The sequence below is a fragment of the Xiphias gladius genome, chromosome 15, assembly GCF_016859285.1.
Source record: "Xiphias gladius isolate SHS-SW01 ecotype Sanya breed wild chromosome 15, ASM1685928v1, whole genome shotgun sequence".
Taxonomy (NCBI): Eukaryota; Metazoa; Chordata; class Actinopteri; order Istiophoriformes; family Xiphiidae; genus Xiphias; species Xiphias gladius.
In genome coordinates, this window is record NC_053414.1 from 22,984,406 (window position 1) to 23,010,086 (window position 25,681).

The window sequence follows — 25,681 nt, forward strand, 5'->3', positions numbered from 1 at the left end:
ATCATGTGGCCCAGAACCCAGAGTCATACACAAACTCAACCACAAAACACATACAGACAGCCATAAGGCTAAAGATATATTACCGCTGCAACCAAGACCAGAACTCTTCCATCTTGACACAACTATAACCACAGGGCAACAAATCATATAAAATATTGCCATGACACACAAACCAAATACACGACATGCGCAATCAGGCTTAGACAAATACTCACAAATCAAATCCCTCTTCCAGCTGTTCTCGGGAATGATGAGTCACTGATGAGATGGCTGTTATTCATTAATGTGTGTGTGTGTTTGTGTGTTTGTGTGTCCAGGTCTACAGAAAACACAGTCAGTCAGAGTGTGTACTTGACCTTTTCCATATTCACCTCTGTCTAACAAAACTGCTGTCTGTCTTTTAGTGACTGAACTAAACTAAATTATTGAATAATAATATCTAATTTGAAATGGCTGAATTCATTTTAATCATTTTAGATGTGAACACTTAAAAATCAATAAATGTGACACAACAGACAGAATCAACAAGAATAAACTTGTAATAAGCTCAACCCCTGTTATGCCGGAGGGCTGGGCTGCATCATTACACCATTATCCACGTCAAATGTGCCAAGCCTTTTATGATTTACACCAAAGACTCTCCCCTCAAAGTCAAAGAAACGCAGGGCTTTTATTGTTTCCACCCTATATAAAACCTATGCCTTTGGCTGGATGCCTGCAGCCTTTTTCGTGTGTCTGTATCACTGCCTGTATCCACCAACAGCTGCCCATCCCTGCAATCAAAATTTGTATAATTCAAAACCTCCTTTGCCCTGCAGATTTCCCAAGTAGTCTCTAAACTGTAGCCATCTTATAGCATGTGTGTTGATTTGAGTGAAAAGCAAAGACTTGTCTGACTCAGTTTGTATCTGTAGAAGAAATGAATGACCGTTAATTTATATATATAATATGCAGCCATCTTTTAAGGGTGTAGTGGAGTTTTGGATCAATCTGTACCTTTAAAATGCACCAGAAAGAAACAATTTTTACACAAATTATTATACCATATGGTCCAAAAAACCCATGAACAAGAACCAAACTGCACTGCACTGCCAGTGAAAAAGGAAGAAATATTCAATTGGCAAGGTAGTACATGCAGACAAAAGGCAACGGAACAGTGAGAAAGGCTCATTAAGTATCAGGTATGTTCAGGCTACTCTCTGTCTGGAACCAAATAGGGTTTAAATAAACTGGGGTATCAGTTTTGTTGATGTGCATGCCTCTGCATCTAACTTTCATGTACTAAAACAACAAATTAAATAGCTAAAATGAATTGATATGTTGTTATACCTTCTGTATCAGCTTATATTATACTGGCTCTAAAATCATATCAGGCCAGTATTAATGTCTTTATTTATGCAGATGTGGAATTTGTATTTCTGTGTCACGTCTTATACATTTATAGTAAAATTTTTAAAAAATGCAGACTTGTATCAGTAATGGTCGATGTGTGAAAAAATATTGCCTCACACAGACCACACTGGTCAGGGTAAATTCCTCCATTACTGCTTCCTGATGTATTTCATAAACTCTACCGTCTGTTCAGCCTCGTCTCCTAGAAGTTACGTTTATATACAACTAATTTGCAACAGCGAATATATGGTAAATACCCAATTTCGCAGTACAGTACCTTTTTATGGTTATGTTTAGACACTGACGTGAACTTGGTTAAGGTTAGGTAAAGATTGTGGTCTGGTTTAATAGAGAAAAAGTTCACAGTGACTTCAAACACAACATGTTTATTTACATCTAAAAAACGATCTTTCCCCAACCTAAACTAAAGTGCTTTTGCTGCCTAAACCTAACCACAGACTCTGGATGCGAACCACTGTCTCTAGTGTGACAGTTGTGCACTTTGTATCCACTCCAACCACCTCCTGGGGACCTTGCTGCCGTTATTAAACTTAGCACTGTTCATTCCAAAAAAACAAAAAAAAAAGCTGCCTCTGAAGCCCATAGCCACGTAGCCCAACGATTACATTGCCACCACAACGTAATTGGAAAAACAGTTGTAGTATATAGAGACACAGTTGGTGTGTATGTGTTTATACAGAGGCAGTTATGTGGGCAGCTGGTATGTGTGGTTTGAACCAGCAGTGAGATAAGAGTAGCTGTGATGCCATCCAGATGCCTGGAGAGAAGACGGCAGCCAGTCAGACTCAGTGCCAAGTCAAACCAGTGTCTCAGGTCGCAGAGCTGATTAACTGCACCAAGTATTCACCATGGGAAAGCTATCCGTGGTGATGGCAGCCTGGAGGTTGAAAAGCTGCCTTTTCACTGGGAGATTGGGTGAAACTGGGAGATGACTGGTGGCAGGTTTGAGTCTCCAGACCAGTTGCGGAATCTGGATAATAGGAAATAAAGAAGTGGGAAAACATTTTCTGCGGTGCCCTCAGGTAAATGTCTCAAGTTCTCGGAAGGTGGGGATGTAAAGCCACAATGGATTTATTATGTCAACATTGTAAAATCACGAATAGTCAAGCCCTTCTTTTAATGTTGTGTTTAAAAAAAATAAAGAGCTGAACAAGATACTATGAAGAAAATCTCTTTTTCTCCAGACTAGGCTGGACGATAAAAAATGGCATTGAATTATAAATTGCCCCTTTTGCTTCACAAAATAAAAAGCCAAATTCCAAAAATCTAAATTTATGTCACTGCTTTTGTACATCGCAAAAATACATATTCATTCTGTAAAAACTCGTATTCATTCAGTAAAAACTCGTATAATGTCATTACAACCGGGTACATGACATTATTAGGGCCAAGCATTCAGGACCAGGCTCTTTACTGCCCTGCTGGGTAAAGGACAGCTTGTCTTACTGAAGGAAAGGTAAAAGAGAAGAAAAAGATGGGGAGAGGGAAGGAGGAGGAGAATAGAAAACGGACATTCACAGAAAGAGAAACTGAGAGGGGCACATACTGGAATTAGGAGGATGAAAAACAAGAGTAGAGACAGAGAAAAGAGAAGAGAAAAAGACAAATAAAGCAAGGACTTACAGAAAAAGAAGATGACTGATGGAAAGTTTTGACCTTAGCTTTCCTACTTCAATAAATGGCTTAGATGTCAGATGTTTTATATCTCTGTTCTCTTCCTTTGTACTTTGGCTAGTTCTCAACTTGTCTTTTCAACTTTCCTTGTTGTGCAAACACCCTCGAAAAACCTCAGGAACGCCTGCTCCTCTCTCTTTTCCTACCCTTGGTTCTGTCTTTGTTATCTGGTTACATGGACACCTAGACTATCTTATGGGATGCCAAGTGTTTTGCTCTTTCACTTTCAACATCTGTCATTGACATTAGTCATATTAGACTGGCTTACAGGAATAGTTAGCTAACTGGAGAGAAAGAGAAAGAAAGGACTTGTGACTTTTTTGAGACATATTACTTAAAGCTGCTGTAATCAATATGTTTATATTAACAATGGATGAAATCACTATGTGTTATGTGAAAGGTATCACTCGTAGTGATAAACCTAAAGAGTTATCACCAGACTCTGCAGTCACACTCAGCTCTAGAGAGCATTTCAATGTCTTTCACTTTATTATGTTGGTTTTATGGCCCAAAACTTGACTGTTTGGTTCAGTCTCACCAGTCTCATTGTGGTTGTTTTCATCGGAAAATATCGACTGTAGCTGCCTAGCCGATGTACATAGTGGAGAATTGTTTGCAACTGTTTGCCAACATGTTCGCCGACTTTATGAGGTGATAGTATGACAATACAGTGTTTACACCTTGTTGCACTGCCATCTACTGGAAAAGAAATCAATTAATGCAGCTGAACGAATAACAAGAAGAGGCAGAATTGATTTATTCCCATCCGACTATGATTTGTTCTCATACCACTACGTTTCACAATTACTATAAAATGTCAACACATCAAAAGGCCAAAAAGGCATAATTCGGCTCAATATTGTGTATCACTCCTGAATTCCTGCTATCAGTGCAGGATAACCTAAATCACAGAAAGCACTATGAAACTCATTAAGGGATTACATCAACAGCTGTTAATCCACTTTCTTTTGTGGTGTAATTTATAAATGGAGCATTACGAGCTTAGCCAGACGGCTTAGCTGTCGTTTGCACTCTAAATCGCAAAAATGTCCTAATCACAAAGCTGTCAGCTCCAGTGAGAATCCTGTGGCACAGTCGGTGTTGATAATTGCACTGAATAAACCTGTTGGAAAGAACAGTGAGAGTGTTTTAAATCAAGATTAGATTAATTTAGAAAATCTGAATGCACCCATTGAGTCAATTTGAGATTTGTTACAAATACAAACAATTACAGATGTACACTATAAGAAAACACAGAAGCACATGATCAATTTTAGATCAGGGCCGATGTTATCTGCATAACTGTGTATGGGTGCGAATGCTTAATGGAGCCAATGAAAAAATACCACTTAAAAAATCCTACAGAACATGGGGTCTGGCACTCTGTGTCGGATGAAAAGAGGCAGCTGATAACAAAATATTTTTACGATTTATTTGTAGGTCACATCACCCCGTCATTAGCTACATCATTCTCTATTCTCTGTAAAAGCACAAGTTGCAGCAGTAATGCAAAATACACACTAACAAGAGTCATGAATACAAGCAGCAAAACCTGCTGAGAGTTCAGATGGTCCCATGCGGGGGATAAAGTACCCAAACATGAGAACGACCGTTGCCTAGCTCAGACTGTAGCAGTACTCCGAGAGATATCTGAAACATTTTGAGACAGATCAGCAAGCACAGCTGCAATGGTTTTCCCCCTCCTGACCTCACAAGCACTGGACCTGGGAGATCTGTCAAACTGGGACTGACAGGATGAGAGAGATGACCTAAAAGTATCTGACACAGAAATAGGAAGAGTGGGATGGTAAGGTAAGACTCAGAGACTGGGCAGGTAAAGAGACACAGAGATAGTAAAAGAGAATGGATCGACAAACAACCATCCTTTATATGCATTCTTGTGCCCCTTTTGCCTCCAATGGCCCAAATTACAGATCCAAAGCAAAATGTCACAAACAAAGATGAAGATCCTTTACTTGTCACTCAAGTGTCCATCAGACAGGCCGATGAGAACCAAAGACAAGCTCCAAAATGCACTAAAAGAAGAATATAACAAGGTCCAAACCATGCTGTACCCTGCTTTGTTGAGAGGTTCATTCCCTTTAAGATAACAAAGGTGAACAGAGCTCAAAAAGATCAGCCTGGCTTTTTTTGATTATAATATTCATCAAGATAGAGGAAACATAAATCACCAGCATCAATCTTTGTTTCCATCCAAGAATCTCTAAATACATTGTTTTGTATTAGTGAATCTAAACAGAAGCAGAAAACAGACTTCATACAATTTATAATTGAGGCAGGCACTTCCTGAGGCATTTCTTTGCTTCAGCATTGTTATGAAAATGTACCTCATTTGCATTTCCATTTCTGTGACATCAATTTTGTTAAAAATTTGCTTGGCAGCTGCAAGTGAACATACTGACAATACAAAAGACACACAGAGAAAAACGTAAGACAAAACAGGTGGAGAGAGTCAAGTAGAAGGTACTAAGGGGGGAGAAAGGAAGAAATCAGAACCACATAGTGAGAATTAGAAAGCCAAAACCTGCATGAATGTTACATAAAACAGGAACTGCTCCAACAAATGGGTTCTCCTCTGTTGAGTTTGTATAGGTTTCAAGTGAATTGGTATACAAAAAAGGAGAGCACCATTAATCAAAAAGTGGAAATGAAGCATGACACCTGTGGCTTGGGCAGCCATCTGCAGCAAAAGCTACTAAATTCTTAAATCCTGAAAGGCTGACAGTGAAATAAACAGGTCTTCCCCCACTATAGAGCTGGTACAATTGACTTAAAGCAAGGCTGAATAGACTAAAGCTTAAGTGCAAAGACTTGCAAGATGTGGGTAAGAAAGAGTGATAACTCAAAAGTTTTAGGCAGAAGAAAGGTGACGGTTTAGTAGTAAAGTAGTAAATTATAGTTTAACAGCCCAAAGTCATGTGCAAAATGTTTAACATTGGAGATGAAGGTATTCAGAGAGAGGGACCTTTGCAGAGGAACCAGCAGCGATCAGGATGTTTTGTTGTGTAGTGGCACTTGATATGCTTGGCCTTCAATAAGTAATTCATCTGCAGCAGTATTATAAACTAGCAAATGCAAAGACTCTTCATGTTTATATAAAACAATACAAAGTGGTTCATGATGGCCTATCACTATTTCCTTTACAGGATAACTTCCGGCACAGTAAAAAGTCTGGCCAGAAGCAGTTTGTAAGCTTACCACTGATTAAAGCCGTATCATTTATTCAAGGCTCTCCAAAAAGTGCCCACTATTACACTTGATGCACCTTCTGAGTCCTTGGAAAAACAAAGAGGAGGGTGGAGCTGTTTGGTTGACAGACCAAAACTTTACACTTCAGTCAACACTACATTTCAGACTTTTTCCTACTTTATTCCCATCATATATGAGTGTTATGATATAAAATAATACTCCAAACAGTGCAGTGCTATTGTTGCAGTCAACAGGTGTTTTAAAAGCTACAACAGGAGCTGAAATGTTGCGTCTTGATGTAGAAAGTCTTACCTTTCAGGAGACTGCCTGAGTTAATGATGTCTCGCCAACTAGGACAAAAACAGAAAAATAAACATTATTACTTTGTGCATCCAAATCTTCTGAGGCCTTCTACAGCTAACCAGAAAAACTCTGAGCCATATTATATTTGAGATAAAGAAATCTGTCATAATCAAAAGCAGACGTAAGGTCTCTTTAAATACTATTTACTCATTGTGTGTTTTTTGAAGTCTGTAATATCTGGGTATAGAAACACAATTTAGGCAAGAAAGAGTGAAGTTAAAACCTAAAAACTAGCTGCCCTATTTTGAGAGACAGCAGACCTAACAACTAACCAACTTCCTTACACAGGAAATGTTAAATTCCCTCCTTCCTTTCTTATGAATGATTTCCAGGAGGAAAGACTCTATAGAGGCAAATAGATACATCATTCAAATCTTGCATTTATTTTCATTATCATCTCCCTATGGTCCCCATACTAAAGGATCCTCTACCATCTCTGGATGTGGTTCATTTACTATCTGTGTGTGTGTGTGTGTGTGTGTGTGTGTGTGTGTGTGTGTGTGTGTGTGTGTGTGTGTGTGTGTGTGTGTGTGTGTGTGTGTGTGTGTGTGTCTGCATGCACTTTTGAATTTTCTCATGAATCTCTAGGCTTCTACGTGTGTGTTATTGGTCACAGCGGTCAACAGTTTCCAGTACGGAGAGTGAGCTGTGCCTCCGTTCTGTACTGGTGGCTACACAGAGCAGCAGGCGTTCTGCCCTTGATAGCCATCTATGTCATCTGCACAAACACCAACTGTGTCAATACCAGGGAGCACGGCTCACCGTAGGAGAACACAAGGGCTATTGATAGCATTTGAGATGTGTTATTGCTGAGGGTGCTACGCCTGCATTCCATTATAATGATAACTGGCTGCTGGGAATTTTGGGATTGGTCCAAAATAACACATCAAAGTATTCCAAATCTACGTCCGAAAGAAGAATGGAACAATGTGTGCAGAGAACAATCTGCGCAACCATGAACACTAGGGTTTGGTTATGCTCAGGCAGAACTAGTTTTTAAGAGACGTTGTGCAACCATGGTACAGAAAGTGTTGACAACAGTCAACTAGAACGTGGGATGAAAAGCCGGCCATCGTAGAGAGGGGGGAGACATGATATCATTTAAATATGGGGATAACGACACATTTCAGACAGTCTGCCCTGGAAGACTTTCATAGTTTTGCACTCAGTTGTTCACATGAAATGTAACCGAAATAGTTGTGTAACACGTAAAAGAGAGAGCCAAAGAGAGAGAAGTTCAAACAGGGGCTGTTTATTCATCTCTCTACACCAGGCCGATCACTGTGTGAAGTGCATGTGATTGTCAGATTGTTGATTTCAGAAAGTTACAGAAATGGTCAGACACAGCCCCCCTGTCCAACAATGGAAGTTGTGTGCGCGTGTGTTTTGGGTTGGGGGGTGGGGTACATTAGCCCAGTACGTGTTATGGTAGAAAGATTCTCTGACATACAATACTGACCTCTTTAGGCTTATCAACCTTGTCCGAAACCACAGGACTCATTAGTCTGTATTTAGTAAAAAAGCTAAAAGCTGAATCTTGCATGACTTTGTTAAGTCAAAATTATGTAACTGTGGGCAGAATGACTGGAAGTGTTCTGCTTTCCATCTCTGGGATCTGTGTGAGATGTTGTAGAACACCTGAAATGTGGAAAGCTCCAGATGGTTTGCAGTTGAGGAAACACATCCAGGTTGGCTGGTCCAGGTTGGCTGAATACAAGGAACTGAAACCACTTGCTGAATCTGGCAGGAATGTTTTGTTACTGGAGATGGAGAAATGCATTTCTGTTCAGTTCTCAGGTGTGCAATGACAATGAGAAGTGTGAGAAGTTTGTTGACAGCAAGTCTGCATTCTTCCGCAGCTCAGACCTATCAAGCCATACAAAAAGGTGTAAGAAGCCAGCAGATCACTCAGCGCATTGGTGAATGCCTGACTGACAAATCCAGCCATTAATTTTAGTGTCACCACAAAGGTGGACTACAGATTCTGCTCAGATCTCAGTTTGGTTATCCATACATCCACAGGCAATTTAAGTTTCCTGTAACCAGATATAGGGTATCATGACTGTGCCTTGATCAAGTTGAGATGGAGAGACATCAGTGTCTCAGTTTCAGATGTCTATCAATTGACCACTTGTGGGGGCAGCTGAAGTTCAAGAGGTATCTGATTTTCAAATTATCAAAGGGTTTGATGGTTCGAGCCCTGGCTCCTCCTGTCCACACGTGAAAGTGTCCTTCAGCAGGAAACTAAACCCCAAATGATCCAGATGCTTAGGCCAATGCCTTGCCTTGTGTGTGGGAATGGGCAGCAAAACTTAAAGTCCTTTGGATATAAATCCAGTCTATTGACCATTTTTAAGTAATCTAGGAAAGTGTTGAGTGATATAATTAAATCAAGGTTAAAAGTTGGCGTAAATCTACATGAGGTCATTTTAATTCTTCTTTTGTCTGTCAGTTTGAGAAAAAGAGGCGAAGAGCTGCATTTTAGGTTGGACAAGTACACCCAACAAAAAAAAGTCAAGATGTGCAATGCATTTTGCAGTACCATTGCCGGGATCACAAAAGCAGTATAGATTGGTGTTGTCATATAAATGGTGGAAGACATCGCCCTATCATTACACTCCCATGAATATTGGGTATTTCCTACACTGTGAGAAAAAGATTGAACAGAAAAGTACCATTTGGAGCGCAGCATCTTGTTCTTGCGGATTGGATTTTTTTTCTGTTTTGTGTTGCTACTACCACCCACTCTTCATCAGAACAAGACAGAACAGACAGACCAACTGAATGGATTCACTAGTGCTGCAATGAAGACATGATCCCTCACCAGCTTCCCGCTTCTCAACTCTACAAATAATTTTTGATAAGGCCAAACCAGAGGGCTCTGATGGCACGGATTCAGTCTGAGTCTTGGAAGCAGCAACTGAGAGCTTTTCCCCTGCACCATCTGAACACACAAATCAGTGTAATACCTGAAGTGGTTTAATAACTGCACATTTGGTACATGGTACCTTTATGATGACTCAAAAAGTAAGCACCTGCTCTCATGAAGGCCCATTACTGTATGTGTTATGGTAGAATGCTACATACATGAAATACATCTGTGAAAAAAGTACTTTTAAGCACAAAATGTACTCTGCTGTACGTCTATACGTCCAGACTATCTGGAATATGGAAGCTGTCAGATTGGTGTGAGATGGATTTATAGTCGTCCTGGGAATTCACTGCTGTTTGATGTTTCTTCAACCATTCACACATCTTGGGGTCAACCGCCACTTTAAAGTAACATCAATGCTTCAAACTGTAGCCATTGAGCTACCGAGAACCACATCAAGGGCAGTGTCATTACCTCTGGCTTGGACATTAGTCTCATGACCTGGAACATCCAGAACTAAATGTACTTCAAGTCATTAACTAGCCGGAGACTGCATTTGACACACTAATCAATTTTTCTTTGGGCAAGATGCAGAGAGACAAGGAAAACCAGCACAGTTACATAATAACGTTTTCTGCTGACCACTGAGGTGCCCTCAGTGATTTGGTTGATGTGACTTCTGACCTCATTATATAAAATCTAGACAAATTTAAAGTGTTATTTTTAAGTAATTATTATTTCAGCCCTACTAGGGGAGGTGAGGGCACCTGTAATGGACAGATAGTTCCTTTAGGTCTTCAACTTTTGGCTTGAAGCATGACCTGAGCTCTAAGAGACACAACTTTATTTAAAAAAAAAAGGGGACAGGGACGAGATAGGAGTTGACTTTTATTGTTTTGCCACAGTTACACAACGATCCCGACATCTCATTATTCTGATTCTGTCAGACAGGTTTACAGAGACGGTGTAAGAACTGCAGTGTCCAGTCTGTTTAGCCCTGTCATTCTCTGATGGTGTGGTGGTTGGAGATTCACTTAATTCAGAGGTATGGGAGGATAAGTGATCCTTTCAGTGCTGCTGAGCTTATCTGTCTACCTTGTGACTTGGAAATTTAATGAGGGTAAGGGAGGGAGGTTGAGACCCAGGGGAAGGCAATGAGAGGGAGGCAAAGCTAACATCAGAGTTCAAACTGTGAGCTAAGAGGCAAAACAATTTAGTTGAGCCTAAAGCAAAAGCAGGTATGTGTTAGAATTTGTTTAGCTTTACATCGGCCTCAGAGCAGATGGCAGATAAGACAGTCTTTGAGGGTTGTGCTCATTCAGCAGGAAACATCAGCAGATGACATTTTGTAAAATGGTGTTCGGGTGTGAAAATCAACCCATTTATCCAAGTAATCACATATGTAGACACGGCAGCATCCCATCATGATAGGTTAAGATAAAAGCTGCATACAGGTGATGTAAGCCTGTTTTTAATTTTCCCCAAATACTCTGAACTAGCTTCACTTTGATGTAGTTACAGTATATTAACAGCAGACTGAACTGAAATAGACTCAGTCAATCTCTTCTCCAATTAAATCAGTTCAAATTTGAGTAGATAATATATCTAATTTGCTTAGCATTCTCTCTTGATTATCTCTTCTTGAGATCAGACATGCAAGCTGATATTTTTAATATTCAAAATTGAATTGGATGCTGCCTGGCCAAAGAGCAGTTGGCAGCATAAAGCAGAATTTCTACGTGGTAGCAGCAGTTTTTCAGATGGTTGGATTGTGTCTGTGCTGCTGTCCACTCTAGAGTAAACCCCCTCTAATCTGACTACTGTTGACTCTGCTTTACAGGGACGGGTGGGGGCATGTGTGTGTGGTGTGTGTGTGTGTGTGTGTGTGTGTGTGTGTGTGTGTGTGTGAGAGTGTGTGAGAGTGTGTGTGTGCGCGCGCCTGTGTGTGTACATGCTTCCACCACTATGCTACTACTGTCCGTACACTTCAGGTTATACAACCTAAGACACTGCCTAAGTAGATGAGTCACTGCCTCCACTTTTAATAAATACACAACTGCTGAAAACGACTAGAAAGGTGAATGACTATATACCTAACAATCAAATTAGGATATATTCAAAATGGATTTGAGTATGCTACAGTAGAGAACCACATATAACCAAGAAAACAATTGTTTTACTTGAGACTACAGCCAAAATGACAATACAATATGAATATATAGAAAGCTGACTGTGATCCATTGTCCATCTAATCCTACCTGTGTGGCTGCAGAAAAGGGGCTATTTTGTATTGGTTGTCAAATCTGCAAATTGACTGCACAGCTGATCAAAGCCCCAGGTGCGCAGTGAATCTGTAATATATTGTCTCGGAATAATTTCACCGGAGAGAAAAGCAGTAAGGAGACAGGCAGGTTACTATTACTAAAGGATGACAAACATAGCTGCTCAACACTGCACATAATCACACACATGCACACAGTATGGATGTGCAAACATGCAGATGCCTTAACAGTGCAAATGGAAATCAATTTTTAAAATGTAATCTAGTTCAATACAATTGTTCTACGATTAACACAAATGTATCTTTGTGGCACAATTTTGACACAACACTAAGTTTTGAGGACATAGCTTATGGCGCTGTTGAACTTGCTTTACAATGCAAGGTGTGCCAGTTACAGTTCTTACTGAAATCCCAGAGGTACCGTGAATAGAAAGATACTAAAAAATTTGAGAATAGTAAAACTCTCTGTAATTGCCTGTGTTTATTTGGAGCTGTTAAACATGAACTTATCTCTTCCCTTGTTTTCTGTGTTTCTTATGTCTCCCCTTCCTTCGTCCTGTGTATGGCTCTTACATTACAGTAATACTATCGATCTAACCCCAACCTTAAAATGTCCCTTTATATCTAATTCCTAACAAAAAAAAAATAGCAGTGTACACTTCATACTACTACCAATCTAATTTTACAAGGAACCCCACCCATAAACACAAACAAAGCCATTTACAGCACTGTAGCCCCTATCCAGATATTTGTCCACAGTATAAAAGTTGAGTATACTCAAATATAGCTCTAGAAAGTTTGTTTTGTGGATGGAATTTTGTAGTGACATATTCAAAAACACAAACCAAAAGCAAATATTGAAAATGTAGAAACCTTTAATAACCTGGATCCTTATCAGACACCAATAGTTTCCTGAGCTCATTAATTTGAAAATAATCAAACATTTCTAAACAAGATTTTGCTTTTTTGGTGTTAGGGAACCATGCTGGCAATGCACACATGCACCAACACACACTCACAAACCCAGACCCACCAAAGACCCCAGCCTAGCAGAAACCTCTCCATCCTTGACCAACATGATAATCCAATTTGGATGATTACCTGAGAAAATAACTGTTCAGAGAAAAACATCACCACAGCCACAGCGAAACACCTGGGTCGTCATGGGTAGAAAGATGATACTGCAACCAAAGGGTCACAAGTTAGACCTCTGCAACAGCTAATGTTGTGTTGGACTAAACCCTTTTCATCATTGTAAGTGGGTCTGGACAACTACCACTTAATATGAAACTGTGGATGCACACTTTTGTGAGATAAAGGAAACTCCTTACAGCTTCTATTGATCATATCCCGTCTATTTGTTTACATTCATAATACAAGACGAGCATTCAACAGTTGTGAAAGATGTTAACTGTTGTCTATTGTTCTTGTGAGATGACACAGCCTTCTGCTGCTCTCTCTCTCAGGTTGATCTATGTTCAGTTCTGGCAGCATGCCACTCTCTACAAAGTCTTTGTGAACAGATCACCCAGACAGCTGTATTAACAGGAAGAGAGCCTCACTGAAGGATGAGTTCAGGCAGAGTACATGACACAGCTAGCCTGGATACATCCCCATCAAACACTCAGTGTTGTTTTTCATTTGTTTTCATTAATAATAATAACTTAAAATTTGATACACTATTAATCTCAGCAGGCAAACACTCCTCTTCAGGGAGGTCAGTGGTCAGGCTCAGCCGTACAGAAGCGTCTCTGGAGCTGATATAGAGTCAGGGTCCTGATCAAAAACACTGGGTGCTGGGTGAGTGTTTGATGTTGTGACATTAGCCATGTAGTTGAAGGATACAATGGCCAACCATGCTGCCAAAAATGGTTGGAAAGAAAACTAAAATGTCTACTTCATACACAAGTACTGTAACTGTTATGGCAACTACTTTTAAATCTTTTACATTCATATAAAGTCGCTAATTTAAGATGTATCCGAGAAAAAAAGAAAAATTGCTTTAGAAAGTAAGATTATACTGTAACTGTCTGAATAGGTTTTCATCAGTCCAAGCAACTGAATAAGGCTAATGTTAGTTTTAGTCAGCCTAATGTTTCTTTAAACATGGACCATTGGTATCCAACCCAAGAACTGGCAATTCGAAGTAGCATTTGATGCCTTTCAATTGGAACGGACTTCTCAGAAAGAAACGTGTGCCAGTCTCAGATATCATGAAATGTAAAATCATCATATGAATGAAGCTCAATGTGACTGAAAATCACAGTGAACAATTCACAAGACTGAAATCAAGCTATGATAAGCCACCTTAATGTAAAAATGTGGCTATAATAGCCAGGCATGTCTGTAAACACATACCCTTAGTTTGCTTTTTCTTCCAAAGATTTGGGTCAGAGCCTGTTTACCCAAACCTGACATCATCCCTAAAAGATCACCCAAACATGAACCATATTTAAATATAACAATCACAACCACAATTGTAACTATAGCACTAAACCTAACCTCTTGTCTAGAAATAACGTAGAATCAGCCTTGTCAACAAAAGGATCAAATGTGGCCTCACTCATTTTATGTCCTCTCGAAGGAATAGTTTGAAATTTTGGGAAATACGCTTATTTGCTTTCTTGCAGAAATTTAGATGAGATGATTGATATAATTTCCTTGTCTTTCTCCAGCTTCATTTTTAACAGACAGAGATGACAGTGGTATTAGTCTTCTCATCTGACCCTCAGAAAGAAGGTGAATACGTGTATTTCCCAAAACGTCCAACTATCCCTTTAATGATAACCCTGAAAGAGATTAGTGTAAATCTACACTAATCAGGAAATCAGGAAATCAGGAAATCAGGAGCACTGACACAACTGCGTGTTTAAATACAGATAACTATGTTCAAAATCAATTAAAGACAGACATAACAAATGATAGTTGCATGTGATTAATAAGCTGTAAAGTGTTGCCACAAGTAACTAAACCAACTCCCTATGAAAGTTCTTTTGTCTTTAGCCCAGGATGAGAACATTTTGGGCTTGAAAAACCTCTAACCCACGCTCACACACATACACCACCATTTGTCACGTCCCAGATGCCTGAAACAGATTTTTCCGGAACAGACCAACATCAGTTGGGCTCAAACTAATGACATCATCTTTAGGACACACCACCGCGCTCCCATTACCCACAAGGTGAATGACATCACTCGTCCAAGTTGTAAACAATTGTTCTTGAAACAGCACACTGTGTCATTGGCCCATAAAGGGCACAGAAACATGCAATGTGAGGATATCACATGACCTTGTGTTACACACTGTGTTTGTCTAACTTCCCACTCAATGTGAAGCAGAGACCGTCCTGAAGGAATAGAACAAAAGATGGGTCCTAGCCAGTGATTTCCTTTGCTGAGATAAAGGAAATATGGCCTTCCCATGCTTCCCATCCTGCGACATGAGTCCGAGACATGTGACACGACACCACACACATCTCACAGGGTATCGCTCCCTGACTCCGACCAGATACATCCTCAGTGGAAACTCTGTGAGTGTGTATGTGTGTGTGTAGGCGTCCATCCATCAGGATGGGGAACTGATAAGGTGGAAAGTGTATTTGTCATGAGAATCTGTTTGTTGGCTGGAAGAATGAACCGACTGAATTTGTATTTAATGATGCAGAAGCAGCCAGTGTCAAGGGCTTATTATGGAAGCTCCCTTTCAAAGTATAACTTCAAATTTTCCTATGGAGTTTTACAGTGGGATAAAAATGGTTTAAATTAATTAATTTATGTCTGTCAAATTAATGTGATATATAGACTCACATCTACCTATTCTACCAGAATAACTGAATATGACTGAGTAAAGATTATAAATTGAATTTAAGCCTATCATCACTTCAGAACACATCCTTGTTCCACTGTGCGTATGACTTAATTGGACCTTGTCATCTTGACATTTATATGTTTTAAAAATTTTAGCTGATTTCTTGTAGTGCTGTGATGATGGACCAATTGGCTGATTGGCAGAAAATTTTATGGAATTGTATCTTATTTCAACAAGATGAAAACTGTATGAACATTTAATCAGCTTTTCTATCTGTACATGTAACAAACACAAAAAGCTGTTTTCACACTAAGTAAGTATTTTAGGGTGGATCTTTCCTTTCAAGGAAGGGTTGTGTTGCCATCTGAAAGTACAGGATGTAATGCAACATTGCTCTTTTTTTATCTGGAACTGCAATCTGCTATCTAACGATCAGCTTGTTTATTTCCAAAAAGCCCCGGCAGATTCTTCTATCTAATGACTGAGATGGTAATGTGAGGGCAGAGCTGGAGAGGATGAGTGGCAGCCGGTGGGAGCAGACACAGATTGAGAGGCTACAGATACATACATGTGTTTGCTGTATAAGAATTTCATCAGTTAGTGTTTAGAGCCATGGAATTATCTGAATGTTGTTTCAGAGGTATTTTCATAATTTGGAAAATAGATTCTGAAGCAATGATGAATTCAAAGTGTAATACTAGGGTTTAAAAAACTCTAAACCCTCGCGTCTATATGCCAACACACAAAAGCATCAGCAGATTCTCTACCTCTATGAAGAGAAACATTTTTTACACTGTACATAAAAATCGGCAGGGAATTCAAACAAATCCAAAGGAAACTCACTTGGTTGCACAACAAATTATCAATCACAACAAATTATCAATCCAAACACATAAACACTTACATTTATGCAGTGTGCACACAAAAAAAAACACACTGCATACAATCCTAGACAAACAGACTGCTCTGTGATGCCCAGGGTGCTACTGAACAGAATGCAACATGCGTCACTAACGACACGCATTGGCCCTCCAGCAGAGGAGAAACACGGCAACGTCACCAACAGCACGGTGTAAAAACACACATTTCATATACATGCAGCAGAAAGATCTGTCTTACAGAAACACTGACCTGAATACAAGTCTGAGGTATGGTCACAGCTCCCACATATCAACTCAAAGCACAGAGGACACTGTCAATGCTCTGGGGTTAAACACAGGATCAAATTAATTATGAAGTACAGCAGATGTACTTCTTATGGTGTAGTATTATACACCCACGAGAACTGTGAGCAAGAAGAAAGGTGATAATGATTCAGGGCAGCCCTGAACTGGCTATAAATCTATGTTAATTCAGCGTTTTAATGGTCCTCCATTTTGTTAATGACACCTGCAGCTATTTGTCAGACTTCAGGTAGAGTCAAGGTTTATGAGCTACATCGTCCTATTCTTGTAATATTTATTTCATCAGGTCATGCCAGGATACATTAGCTGACAGGCTAGGGCTTACAAAAACTTGGCTTTGCTCATGCTGGTACAGTCTAATAATCAATCTATCAATACCATTGTAATCAGAATAATATTTACTGTTTGGAAGCATCCAGCCACAATGCACATATGGAGCACATTTAACATTACCAGGGTTAAAAGCAGAGTTTTACTTTCTCTCGGTGAAAGTTTCAAGTTTGTTTCACATCTGATCACACCCGACGGTGATGTCACTGTGTACTGAAGTGAGATCATTACCCTGGAGTAGATTTTATACCACTGCAGCAGTGTTTGTCGCAGGTCAGCAAAAACAAGCTTTTTTAATGTATCCAGTAGAGCGGCAACAATTAGTTGATTAATCGTTTAGCCGATCAAAAGGAAATTAATCTAGAACTATTTTGAGAGTCACATAACCGTTTTAGTAATTTTCTAAGCATAAATGGTGACTAATGGTGCCTTCTTGGACGCATGATGTCCTGGGTGTTATTTTTCAACATGTATGCAAGGATCAGAGGTCAAATTAGCAAATGTAACTCAATAAACACATACAAGGGCGACACGACTATTTGCAATTCAAATAAACGAACCGTGGATTAGCACACATTAGGTCCTGTGGATCTAATGTCACCACACACATAGCTCACACTCCACATCCAACACCATATAGCCACTAGTAGTACTATGCCTTTGAATACACCCTATCACTATGACCAGTTTAATTGGCATACTAAAAACACACACATGTATCACACAAGTGACTGAGAAGTGATCCCTGAAAAGCACAAGTGCAAAAATGCCACGGTCAAAACAACAACTACTCTGGATGTCTCCCATGTAAATGTCAGTACTGTACAGTACAGTACTGTTTTGTGACATCTGGCTATGTGTTACATCTTTCATGCCTTTCCACACCACACACTCAAATAAAGCTCACTAAATCAATTAAAAAACATGTCTAAGGAAAACAAATAACTGGCAACAACACAAGGCCCCATTCGGCAGTGCTGACACAGCATTTCATCTCTGAGGCATTGAAGATGAGAACTGTCGTTTAGTACACAAGCTGACCCAGTTAGAGACGGGACACAGAGGAGCACAGCACAGTACATACCCACACTAACACCAGGATTCAGCAGCCAGTTAAGTTCAGTTCTGCCAACTGGGATTTGTCACAGAGTGTGTGTTGTGACAATACCACGGTGTGTGTGTGTGTGTGTCCCCCCACAAACAGGAACCAAGGCATGGGTGTGCCTGCTAAAACAGTGGCAGGTGATGTAGTAAATGTAGATGTTTGGTCAGTGAGGCAATAAAGTGTGTTTCCTGGACACAGGGGGCCAACAAGGGTTCATGTATGCACATACACAAAAACACACATTTTCATTTACTGGATTCAACTGTAATTTCCACTGGATTAATGTATTCTTGAAATTGAATATAACTAAACATATATGAAAGTACAACTATAGAGATTATTCAATCAAAGGAAAATGAATCTGCAACTATTTTGAGTATCGATTAATCATTTAAGTAATTTTTCAAGCAAATATCCTAATGTTTGATGATTCCAGGTTTTCAAATGTGATTATTTACTGCTTCTCTTGTCCTTACATTATAGTAAATTGAATATATCTGGGTTTTGAACTGTTTGTCAAACAAAACAAGACATCACCTTGAACTCCTGGATATTGTGGTAGGCCTTTTTTTTTTTTTTACTATTTTCTGATGTTTCACTGACCTAACACTCAAGAAAATTATCTGCAGATTAAGCATAATGAAAATAATCATTAGTTGCAGCCCTACTGTATATAAATGTACTTGATGTTTGGCCATTTAGCTTCTCCAGTCCATCCACAACACTCTCTGTCATAGAGCTGGGCAATAAACCACATCTATTGAATTATCAACAGTATGTATCTAAATTTACTCATATTGCAATTAATCACAGTTCAATAACTGCTGAAACAATCAATGATATCTATCAAGCGACCTATCAGTCAGCCAACTGCTACATGTCTTTAACTGGCCATATTGTAACAAAACAGGATAAACATATCAAAAGTGAGCAAACAATAGAGAGCAATTGAATGCACTGATGTATAACCCAATAATTATTGGGATATTAACTGTTACTGAGGTTAAATCCGATGTAGATTTTTGGTGATATCGTTCAGCCCTTCTCTGCTACACATTTTCACACCTCAAATACCTCATTCAAATAGCAACTAATAAATACATCCACGTTCAAATACAGTGGTTGAAGGTGATGCAAACTGATATCATGGTGAGAAATACCAGAATTACCCAGCTGGTGGAAAACCAACTGAGAAAGTAATTGGCGCAACAAGTGCTACAACATTTTATTTTTATCACCCAGAATGCTTTCAACTTGCCCGTTACTAACATCAACATACTGTGTGCATGATTGGTGAGAATTCAAACACTAGAGGTTGTCCCTTTAGAAAATGCACAACAGAAACCAGCATGATGATTACACAGAAGGACAGGTACGGAGTAACATATCTTTTTATACAATCATGACAAAACAAAGGGTGCACTCAATGGTAGTCACTCAAAGGGAACAAAGCACACCATCTGAGCTGAATGTCACTGCAGGATTCAGGGCTGTACTCTGTGTGTGTGTGTGTGTGTGTGTGTGTGTGTGTGTGTGTGTGTGTGTGTGTGTGTGTGTGTGTGTGTGTGTGTGTGTGTGTGTGTGTGTGTGTATACTTAGAAGAGTTATGTTGTTCGGTAGGACTTTTATTGCAGGGTAATAAAACAGCAGAGAAACATGGTATAATAGAGAGAAGAGAAAAGAAGAGGACAGGAGGGGAGGCAGTATCATGGATTTAGATATGGTGTGCACACATATGCAAGCTGAGCTTTCCATCACACTCAGAAATAGCGACAGTGCATCCTTTCCAGATCCCCAAACAGCGAGGGGATCGACACCCATAATGTAGGCATCCATAGAAGCTACTCACACGGCCACACGGCCACACACAGACACACACCCACAAAAACATCCTTGGCTATAAATGAACCTCACATGAACACACTGTGAGGAAGGATTCACATTGGCCAATGAATGCAAACCCAAATGGCTCACTGTGCAGGCTAGTATTTTTCCTTTGCCAGTAAATATGTGAAATGAAAGCCTGTTAATTGAGAAGATTAGGTGACCTGGAAGATATTAAATCTAATCTCCATATTAATGCAGACCCTCGGGGCACAGTAATTGGAAAGCGACCCCCCCTTCATCCACAAACAGTAGCTGCACACTCACTCTCATGACTGGCAAGCAGCCCAGACAAGACAGCAAACCAAGTCAGTGCCATTCTTTGCTCACAATGGCAGCATTTCATTGGCCATCAACAGAAAAATCAACAATTTAGATTGATGAGTGTATAAGGATTCAAGACTTCATGTATCTAAACTCGCAAGGACAGAATTAATAGATTGTTCTACTTATATATTCAAAAATAACTGATGTTAAAAGACCGGATCATTAGTTTTTCCCCATGACAGAATTGTTGATTTTCAGCTCAAATTTGCAGAAGATCATAAACTCAGTGACTGAATAACGGCAGTGGACTTTCAAATAAGGTTCAACATATTCAGTCTCATCATTCACGAACACTCCAGATGATTAAAAGTCTCATTGTCTGCTGGAGTCGACATTCCCGTGTCAGCTCCAAACTTTCATGATTGCACGTTTGACTCTCAGAGAGACACTTTAATAAGGTGACGATCGCGGGATCAAAAGAGCCGCTGTCTACCTCAAAAGCTTATTTGGCCTAAAAATTGGCTCCTCTCCTTCTCCCATGGTCAGAGGCTGACCCCATTGCCATGGTTACTCCACTCTAATATCTATGCAAACTACTTGTCGGTGCCTGGGAAGACCCACTCATGCCCGGGGCTGATGCTCTGCCAGGGACTGCTCCCTCACACAAAAAAACAGAGAACATCCTGTGTAAACACAAACATATTATGAACCCAGTGCAAAACAGACTCACATGTACATATCAACACACATGGAAACACATGCACATCCAAAGTGATGGCATATGGATGCACATATGGATGAACACACTTCCCCAGGCTGGACAGAGTTCAGCTGTACTCTACGTCGGGCCAGATGCTTTCAATAATACATCCACCCAGAAGTGCATAATAAGGTTATTCTAACCCCACCCCACTGAGAGCTCTGGCTCTGGCAACCAAACAACTGTGGAATCTCAACACTCAGCCTACATACGTATCACACCAAACAGCAGCCTGACTGTGGATGCACAATAGCATGAAACAAGAGACCGTTCAGCTTCGTCTGGCTCCTTCAGTCAGAGTAATCAGAGCATAAAAAAAATAAAACGTGAAAGTTATAGATCAGCAGCACAGCTCAATGGCATTTTATCAAAATCGCCTACATCAGTGCCTGACCAGAAAAAAAAAAAAAACAAGCACACAACAGGTAAGTAGCAACCATGTCAAAAAATAATCTTGATTTGGTCCTTCACGTTGAGTTGAACTTTGGTGAGCACCGATGCGCACTGTTGACCAAAAGCAAGCCAAAGTTGACAGTACTGACCTTCAACAGAAGCTAATGTAGCTAATTAGCTGTGTTGTACAGTGTTGCACTTTAAATTGAACCTCCTCTGTTGGAGTGTAAAGTGTTCCATAAAAGAGGGATGGGTTTTTTTTTTTAGTCTTGCGAGTGTCTCTATGTCACCAAGTTGCTAGAACCAAATTTTTTTGAGACACGCTGATTAATTTCGCAGTACCACTATCTGGTGTGACCATGCCTTAACTCCTGGCAAAATGTTTTGATCCATGAGCAAAATTCCCCAAAACTCTGAGGTGTAGTGTCAGAAAGGTTTTTTTCCAGCTCACACAAAGCATCAGAAAGCAGAAGCAATTAAAATGCAACTTTAATAGCATTTTAACAGGTGAATCATTTGTACTTCTCGTTTCCTGAAGACAAGCCTTTAAACTTTGATTTTCAGATTTACGTTAAAGGAAAAATTTGACATTTTGGGATATATGCTTATTCATTTGTTTGTAAATATGAAGCTACAGCCAGCAGACAGTTAGCATAGCACAAAAAAAATGAAAACAGGAAAACTGCTAGCCTGGCTCTTTTCAGGTAAGAAAACAGACATGAGAGTTGTATCAGTCTTCTGATCATTCACAACTCGCAGTAGGACAGCGAATAGGAGTATGAATGACTGTATTTACAGATGGGGAATGCATCTCCACTTCCTCCCATTTTACAAAAATGAAGCCAAATGTCCCAGATAGGGATGCTGCCATCTTGCGCTGGTTACATCATTTGGAGCCAAAGTCTGCACAATAGTGATCAGCAGGTCAAGCTGCGCTATCGAGGTCCCACCCTTACACTGCCCTACTCAATCCCAAGTACACACATAGCAGTCAATCATGACGTCACGCCCCCTTTTAAAGCATCAAATAACTAATTAAAACCAAACTTATCAGAAAAATGAACACTTGAACATACATCAACATGATAAGACCTACCTAAAAAAAATCAGAAACCATCTTTAGGAAAAATTTATTTGAGGTGTACTTTGGCCCTTTTCCCATCTGCTAACATTGAGGGGGGCGGGGTTTGTTACCTATACTGCAGCCAGTCACCAGGGGGTGATCCAGATGTTTTGGCTTCACTTTCGGGGAGCTGTCTTGTCGTCCATCTTTATATACAGTCATTGGTGCCCAGCCAACAAGCTAGCATCTACCAATAGCCTGCAAGTGATGCATTTTAGGAACACCAGTAAATTGTGGTGTCTACTGATTGTCTTCACATGAGACATTTAGGGGACTTCTGTAAATTTAGCTAGAAAAAATAACCTGGGTTACACTCTCCCACTCTAAACTTGCTCTGTATGTACGTCGGTCATGCCTTCCACCACCACAAGTAAATTCTCAACCTATAGGGAAACACTGGATGGGCCTATTTTTGTTTAAAAAAGGCTATTTTATATCATTTTCATTTACATGTTCTGCAGCTTTATATATTCGAACATGGAAGGAAACCCTGTCTTTGCATTTTATTTTGATCACAGTCAAATTTAATAAAAGTGCTTATGACATCTCACATGTGGCTTTGACTTATAACAGTACATTTAGCCCACTTCATAGAAAATACCGATACATATATTGTGTATCGCCATTCAGCCTAGAAGTACAGAGATATGACTTTTGGTCTACATCGCCCAGCCCTATAACAGTAAATAAAATATTATCCCTGTTACGTTTTTCATCTGGTTTCATTGGGTGTAACAGACACATACACACAAGCTCAAACGCTCAGGCATGGAGTATAATCCTGTCCAACTAAGCAGGCCTCGGCCCTGTCTGACCAAACCCAGAGCTATATGCTGAAACAAGCCAAATTAATGACAGATGAAGTCAAAACCCAGAGAGGGACAAGAAAATCCAACATAATAAAATGAAACCTGGTTGCGCGCAAACGCACACGTCCTCTAACAAAAGAAAAACATTGGAATCCAAGACTCAATCAATTTGCAGTATGCAGGGAGAGTGGAGCCACATGTTTTTGATAAGTCCGTTAGCAGAGCAGGGTGAGGTAATGATGAAGTCATCTCTGTCCTCTGGACAGGTTCAAATTCGCTGGGCGGTTTGCATTTTTACTGGCTTCAGGCTCAAACACCCACACATGCATTTCCATATTTTTCGGTGTACTATGCAGTAAAAAAATTACTGTAAAAAACATCTTACTCAACTTTTTGGTATCAAGACCAGTAAATAGGTGAAGGAGCTGCAACTTGTGAGCAAGCTACCTCATCTACATCCCTGTAACTCAAGGAGCTCCTCTTTCTTTCTTCTTTTTTTTGGTTCCCTGAAACATTCCCAGGCAATCAAGTCTTACTATGGACACGCATCATTAAGAGTCCATGCAGACTGCACCCACTCAACTGGTCCCTGCCACTCTATTATTAGTGTCGCTTAATCTATGAGACTGTCAGTCCATTCCCCCACGCTGTACTTCCTGTGTCTCGGCATGGATCTTAATGTTTCCTGAGCTCAATTGTGCCCTCGGTTATTATAAAACCATTCATTAAGGGAGAGAAAATAAACATGAGAGAAATGCTCAGACAGACAGACTTCTGCAGATGAGTTGAAACAAAAGATCCCCCTCTGCTCAGTCTTATCTAAATGTTATTCTGTGAGCAATGTAAAGGTCAACCCTATGAGCCTATTACAAATATAATATGGACATGCAGAATACAAAATTCAGATTGGCCGGTGCATTTGAGACAGCTGCATGGCTCTGATGTCCACATTGCTGTCCTAAATAAAATACAAATAATAACAAATAACACTACAGTGTATCATAATCACTAGTGTCACAAACACTTTCTTCAGCTAGCTAGTGGTCAATGTCCCAAGGCTTTGCCACGCTTCGTCATTAAAGGCAATTGCGTGAAGCAGATGTTTAGATGTTGAGGGTGTTGTAAGCCCATGTGCGCAGGGCAACTAAACTGCATGACATTTAGTGTCAGAACTGATTGAGAGACAGGCTTTGAAGGACCTCAAGCGTGCTAGAGGATGGTGATTTGCAGAGGAAAATAATGTCATTGATGGAGAAAATGGAGATAAAGAGTTAGCGTTTCGGCCTTTAAACCCAATCAAATGGCTACAAAATAGTTGGGCTTATCTGGACAGGCTGTTTAGGGGAATTTCACAGGCCTGTAATGTGTATTCTGAAGCTGTATAAAGATGGCATTATCATCAATCATTGGGAAAAAAGCAAACTTTAGATTACAGAGACTGTTGTTATCAGTTTTCATACAAACTTCAATAAAGCCATGATGACATGAGATGTGTAGTTGAAAGATAGCTAATAAGTTTTCAAATTGGAAAAGTGTTTTTTTCAGGTAGCTTTCATTTTTAGTTTGAGAAGTAGGTAAAATTCCTCTCCCTCCCTCAGTAAGATGGGCTACAAGAGCCAGAAACTGCTCCATCTCGCCACCTTACAGACCTGAGCAACTGCAATATTGATGGAGGCCTTATGAAACACTTGGAGCAAAACAAGAAAGAAAATGGAGTTTACATCAAAGAGGATTTGCAGAGGTGGAGAGAAAGTAAATATGGAGTATATTTGCATGTATCTATCTATTCCATCATTAGCTCTGGGCTAAATATCTCACATTATACAAAGTGAGTTAGGGCCTCCTCTCTCCAAGTGAATCAGAGTGCGAGGGGAATACTGTTTATGGATTTCAGGTCCATATGGCGAACATTCAAGTTTTTCAGAGAACTCTACAGAAAAAAATGAAGGAAGGAAAAAAAAGAAACAGAAATGAAAAATAACTATGTCAGAGTACAGGCCTTTTGGAGACAATTATCATATTTGTCTGGGCCCTTTTCAAGTTCAGACGGCCAGGCTTTGGTGTGGAAATGGATATCCTAGGAGAGTCATTACAGGTTGCGAACTATCCAAGAGCCGGAGGTGCTGATGAGGTGCTCACAGGTAACATGCAATTTGAGGGGGAAAAGAAGGGAGAGAGGGATGTGGGGGCTGTCTGCCAGACAT

General features: G+C 39.9%; 1 protein-coding gene across 4 annotated transcripts in view; it reads right to left on the bottom strand.

Moving 5' to 3' along the window:
* The window catches only part of add3a (adducin 3 (gamma) a), a 107,571-nt gene that overhangs the window by 77,796 nt on the left and 4,094 nt on the right, over positions 1–25,681 (bottom strand). For all 4 annotated transcript variants that reach the window (XM_040145569.1, XM_040145572.1, XM_040145574.1 and 1 more), the window contains exon 2: positions 6,610–6,647. The gene's annotated coding sequence lies outside the window, so the exon portion shown is untranslated. The remainder of the gene's footprint in view (positions 1–6,609; positions 6,648–25,681) is intronic.